This window comes from Myotis myotis, unplaced genomic scaffold, assembly GCF_014108235.1.
Source record: "Myotis myotis isolate mMyoMyo1 unplaced genomic scaffold, mMyoMyo1.p scaffold_m19_p_3, whole genome shotgun sequence".
Lineage (NCBI taxonomy): Eukaryota > Metazoa > Chordata > Mammalia > Chiroptera > Vespertilionidae > Myotis > Myotis myotis.
In genome coordinates, this window is record NW_023416335.1 from 101,593,891 (window position 1) to 101,600,352 (window position 6,462).

Genomic DNA, 6,462 nt, shown 5'->3' on the forward strand with positions numbered 1-6,462 from the left:
TGAAAACAGCCCTCAGCCCCTCACTCAGACTGGCCAGGCACCCCAGTGGGGACCCCCACCCTAAAGGGTGTGTGACCAGCTGCACACAGCCATCATCCCCTCATCCAGGCTGGCCAGGCACCCCAGTGGGGACCCCCACCCTGATCCAGGACACCCTTAAGGGAAAACCAGCCAGCCCCCACCCATGCACCAGGCCTCTATTCTATATAGTAAAAGGGTAATATGCCTCCCAGCACCGAGATCAGTGGAGCCGCGAGGTCTCCCGGCACCAGGATCAGCATGACAGGGGGCAGCGCCCAAACCCCCTGATCGCCCTGTGGCTCTGTGTGTGACAGGGGGCAGGGCCACAACCTCCCTATCCGCCCTGCTCTGTTCCTGACAGGGGAAGGCGCCCCAACCCCCTGATCGGCCCTGCTCTGTGCCTGATAGGGGGGAGCTCCCCAAACTCCTGATCGCCTTGCGGCTCTGTGTGTGACAGGGTGCAGCGCCCAAACCCCCCCCACCCCATGGGCCCTGCTCTGTGTGTGACAGGGTAGAGCCATAACCTCCCCATCGGCCCTGCCCTGAGTGTGAGAGTGGCGGCGCCCCAACCCCCTGATCGGCCCTGCTCTGTGCCTGACAAGGGGGAGCTCCCCAACCCCCTGATGGGCCCTGCTCTGTGCATGAGAGGGGGCAGCGCCCCACCCCCCTGATTGGCCCTGCTCTGTGTGTGACAGGGGGTGGCACCGAAACCTCCCCATCGACCCTGCCTTGAGTGTGACAGGGGGCGGTGCCCCAATCCCCCAATCGGCCCTACCCTGAGCGTGACTGAGGGTGGCATTGTAACCTCCCAATCTGCCCTGCTCTGTGCATGACAGGGGGCGGTGCCCCAATTCCCCAATCAGCCCTGCTCTGAGCCCGACCAGGGGCTGCACCTAGGGATTGGGCCTGCCCTCTGCCACCCGGGAGCAGGCCTAAGCCAGCAGGTCGTTATCTCCCTAGGGGTCCCAGACTGCGAGAGGGCACAGGCTGGGCTGAGGGCCCCCCCCCCGCCCCGAGCTCACAAATTTTTGTGCACCGGGCCTCTAGTGATAATTATAAGGGACTTGGTGAGAGTTGCACCAACTTAAAAAGAGAAGTTGAAACAATGAATACGAATCAATTGGAAATGAGCAACAAAGGTGAAATACAGAACACTTTGGAAAGATTCAACAGTAGACTAGAAGAAACTGAGGACTGAATCAGTGAATAAGAAGAAAAGATAGAAAAAGCCAAAACACACCCATTCAGAGTATCAAATTAAAAAAAAAATAAAGCAGGAGGAGAGCTTAAGGGGGCTATGGAACAACATGAAATGTAATAACATTCGTATCATAAGGGTACCAGAAGTAGAAGAATCAAAGCAAGGAATAGAAAACCTGTTTCAAGAAAAAAATGGCAGAAAACTTCCCTAACCTGGTGAAGGAAAAAGTCACTCTAGTTCAGGAAACACAGAGAATCCCAAACAAGATGAATCCCAAAAGACTCACACCTAGGCATGTAATAATTAAAATGGCAAACATTAAAAACAAAGAAATAATCTTAACAGCTGCAAGAGAGGGACAGAAAGTTACTTACAAGGGAGGTCACATTAGACTGTCAGCTGATTTCTTAATAGAAACATGTCAGGCCAAAAGGGAGTGGCATGGGGTATACAAAGTAATAAAAACCACGGGCCTGAACCCAAGACCACTCTATCCAGCAAGGCTATCATTCAAAATCAAAGGTGAAATAAAAAGCTGCAGAGACAAAAAAAAAAGCAAAAAGAATTTATTATCACCAAACCAGCACTGCAAGAAATGCTAAAGTGACTCTTGTAAGAAGAAACAGAGAGAAAGAGAAAAACACAGGTGTAAGAGTAAGAATGGCAACAAATAAGCACCTATCTATAATAATAAAAACATAATATGCTAATTAGACAGGAGAGCCAAACGACGTTCTGGACATCCTTCTGGACAAAGCCACAGCAGTGGGTGTAGCTGGACATTTGTAAACAACGATCTGAAGTCCTGCCAAGAAGTGAATGTACTATCAGGAGCACAGCGTGACTTGCAAGCGAGTCATGCTGGGTCAAGATTGCACACAATCTTGAGTTCCAGGAACATTTACCTCCCTGAGGAAGGCTAAGATTAAATAGCCGTGGGTGTAGAGCAGAAAGGGAGGGCACAGCTGCAAGTTGTCTTCAATACGCTGTTGTAATAATATAGAACAAAACAAGATTTAGTTGATTAACTGCTGATGCACTAACCTTGTAAACCCCAATAAAAGTGATGGTGAGAGTGCAGTTTGCTACATGCCTGAGCGAGCTGTAGCCCTCTGTCGGGCATCAATCATCCTGTGTGCTCGTCTTACCTCTGTGTCTTCGGTTCATTAAACATCCCTCAACAGTGGGGGCCAAGGCAGAGGTGGTTAGGGGCAATCAGGAAGGTAGGTGAGTGGTTAGGGGTAATCAGGAAGGCAAGCGAGTGGTTAGGAGCCAGTGGTCCCAGATTGCAAGACGGATGTCCAACTGCTGGTTTAGGCCCGATCATGCCAACTGCCAGTTTAGGCCCGATCCCTAAACTGGCAGGATCGGGCCTAAACTTGCAGTCAGACATCCCCCAAAGGGTCCTGGATTGTAAGAGGGTACAGGCCAGGCTGAGGGGACCTAAACCCCATGCACAAATTTCATGCACTGGGACTCTAGTCAATAATAACATTAAATGTACATGTGTAGATGCTCCAATCAAAAGACATGTAGTAGGTTTTCATATGTCTCTTGGCCTTCCTTTGTCCTCTTTCAAAGAGTATCTATTTAGGTCCATTGGCCATTTTTTTTGAATGGGTTGTTCATCTTCGTTTTGTTAAGTTGTATGAGTTCCCTATAAATGTTGGAGATTAAACCCTTATTGGTGATAACATTGGCAAATATGTTCTCCCATACAGTGGACTTTCTTGTTGTTTTGTGGTTTCATTGGCTGTGCAGAAGCTTTTTATTTTGATATAGTCCCATTAGTTTATTTTCTCTTTAGTTTCCATTGCCCTGGACAGTGGTTGGCAAACTCATTAGTTAACAGAGCCAAATATCAACAGTACGATTGAAATTTCTTTTGAAAGCCAAATTTTTAAAACTTAAACTATATAGGTAGGTACATTGTTATTAACTTAATTGGGGTACTCCTAAGGCTTAGGAAGAGCCACACTCAAGGGGCCAAAGAGCCACATGTGGCTCGCCAGCCACAGTTTGCCGACCATGGCCCTAGGAGATGTATCAGTGAAGATATTGCTTGGGCATATGTCTGAGATTTTGCAGCCTGTGGATTCCTCTAATATTTTTATGGTTTCTCATCTTACATTTAAGTCCTTTATCCATTTTGAATTTATTTTTGTGTATGGTGTAAGTTGGTGGTCTAATTTCATTTTTTTGCATGTATCTGTCCAATTTTCCCAACACCATTTATTGAAGAGACTGTCGTGGCTCCATTGTATGCTCTTACCTCCTTTTTAAATATTAATTGAGCATAGTGGTTTGGGTCGATTTCTGCATTCTCTATTCTATTCCATTGGTGTATATGTCTGTTCTTGTGCCAGTACCAAGCAGTTTTGAGAACAGTGGCTTTGTAATACAGCTTGATATCTGGTATTGAGATCCCACCTACTTTGTTCTTCTTTCTCAATATTGCTGCAGCTATTCGGGGACTTTTTTATTCCAGATGAATTTTTGAAGAGTTTGTTCTAGGTCTGTGAAATATGCCATTGGTATTTTAATGGGGAGTGCATTGAATCTATAGATTACTTTGGGTAGTATGGACATTTTAATGATGTTGATTCTACTTATCTATTAACATGGTATGTTCTTCCATCTGCTTATGTCTTCCTCTATATCTTTTTCAACATCCTGTAGTTTTCTGAATACAGGTCTTTTACCTCCTTAGTTAAATTTATTCCTAGGTATCTTAATTTTTTTGGTGCAATGGTAAATAGGATTTTTTTTTTTAAACTCTCTTTCTTTAAGTTCACTATTGCTGTATAAAAATACCATAGATTTCTTGGCATTAATTTTGTATCCTGCTACATTGCTGAATTCTTTTATTAAGTCTAATATATTTTAAGGAATCTTGGGGGTTTTCTTTGTACAGTATCATGTCATCTGCGAATAATGACAGTTTTACCTATTCTTTTCCAATCATGCTCAAAGTCACTAATCATCCGAGAGATGCAAATCAAAATGACAATGGGGTACCATTTCACACTTGTCAGAATGGCTATTATCAACAAATCAACAAATGACAAGTGCTGGCAAGCATGCTGAGTAAAAGGAACCCTAGTGCACTGCTGGCGGGAATGCAGACTGGTGCAGCCACTGTAGAGAATAGTATGGAGTTACCTCAAAAAAATAAAAATGGAACTCTCATTTGACCCAGTGAACCCACTTCTAGGAATACATGCCAAGAAACTAGAAACAACAATCATAAAGGATATATGCACCCCTATGTTCATAGCAGCACAATTTACAACAGCTAAGATGTGGAAACAGCCTAAGTGCTAATCGGCAGATGAGTGGATTAAAAAACTGTGGTACATCTAGCTGAAACTGGTTTGGCTCAGTGGATAGAGCGTCGGCCTGTGGACTGAAAGGTCCCAGGTTCGATTCCGGTCAAGGGCATGTACCTGGGTTGTGGGCCTATCCCCAGTAGGAGATGTGCAGGAGGATATATATATATATATATATATATATATATATATATATATGTATGTATATATATATAACCCCAAAAACAAACCAAAAAAAACTGTGGTACATCTACATAATGGAATATACGCTGCTATACAAAGGAAGGAACTCCTACCATTTGCAATAGCATGGATGGAGCTGGAAAGAATTATGCTAAGTGAAACAAGTCAGTCAGAAAAAGATAAATATCACATGATTTCACTCATTTTGTGTATTGTAATGAACAACATAAACTGATGAATGGAAACAGATCCAGAGACAGAGAAGCATCAATGAGATGCTCAAACCTCATAGGGAAGGTAAGGGAGGGTTGGGGGTAAGGGGGAGAGATCAACCGAAGGACTTGTATGCATGCATATAAGAATAACCAATGGACACAGACACCAGGGGAGTGAGGACATGAATGCAAGTGAGGTGGGGGGAAATGGGGGGATAAGGACACATATATATTACCTTAATCAATAAAGAAAAAAAGACATGGAATAGATGAATGGATAAGAAAACAAGACCCAGAGGGAGGGAAAGGGGGACATCTGCAATACATTCAACAATAAAAATTAAGAATAAATAAATAAATAAATAATTTTTAAAACACACACACACACTCTCTCTCTCACACACACATGATCCATATATATGCTATCTACAAAAAACTCACCCCAGAACAAAAGATTCACACAGAATGAAAATCTAATCACACTAGACAGAAAAAAATTTCTAGGCAAATGGAAATGAAAAAATAGCTGTAATAGCAATACTCATATCTGACAAAATAGACTTAAAAGTGAAGGCCATAAGAAGAGACAATGAAAGCCACATCATAATACTAAAGGAATTGATACAAGAGGTTATAACTCTGGTAAACATATATGCACCCTATACAAAACCATCAAAATATATATTTAAAAAAAAAAAAACTTCTAGAGGTTTTTAAGGGAGAGATGGACAACAATACAATCTTAGAGGGTTACTTTAACACCCCACTGACATCACTGGATAAATCAACCAGGAAACAGTGATCCTAAAAGACACACTAGATCAGATGGAATTGACATTTAAGGAACATTTCACACAAAAGCTATACAGAATATACATTCTTTTCAAAAGCACATGGGGCATTTTCAAAGATAGACCACATGTTAGGACACAAAATGAGTTTCTACAAGTTCAAGAAGATTGAAATTGACCCATGCCATTATGCTCAATATTTGACAAAGGAGGCATGAATATACAATGGAGTACAGATAGTCTCTTCACTAAATGGTGTAGGGAAAGCTAGACAGATACTTTAAAAAAATGACACTAGACCACCAGCTTATACTATACACAAGAATAAACTCAAGCTAATGACCCACTGAGCCGTCAAGAAAGGGCAAAGGAAAAACACCACTTTGGGGTGAAGCGGCAGCGTGTCGTGTTGCTTTGCTTCAATCGGTGGTGTGACAAGGTGAAAAAAAGAAAAGGAATAAACTCAGAATGGATAAAAGACCTAAATGTAAGTCATGAAACCACAAAAATCTAAGAAGAAACCATAGACAGCAAAATCTCAGACATCTATCATAGTAAAATGTTTACAGCTATATCCCCTAAGGCTAAGGAGAAAATAAACAAATAGGACTAATTCAAAATAAAAAGCTTCTGCACAGCAAAAGAAACCACCAACAAAGTGAAAAGAGAGCCCACTGAATGGGGGAAAATATTTTCCAATGATACATCATATAAGGGGTTAA

General features: G+C 42.5%; 1 non-coding gene across 1 annotated transcript; it reads left to right on the top strand.

The window, feature by feature from the left end:
* Positions 1 to 6,062: 6,062 nt before the first annotated feature.
* LOC118652339 lies at positions 6,063 to 6,180 on the top strand. Its single transcript, XR_004966583.1, has one exon. It is a non-coding gene; the product is annotated as a small nucleolar RNA SNORA21 (small nucleolar RNA).
* Positions 6,181 to 6,462: the final 282 nt, after the last annotated feature.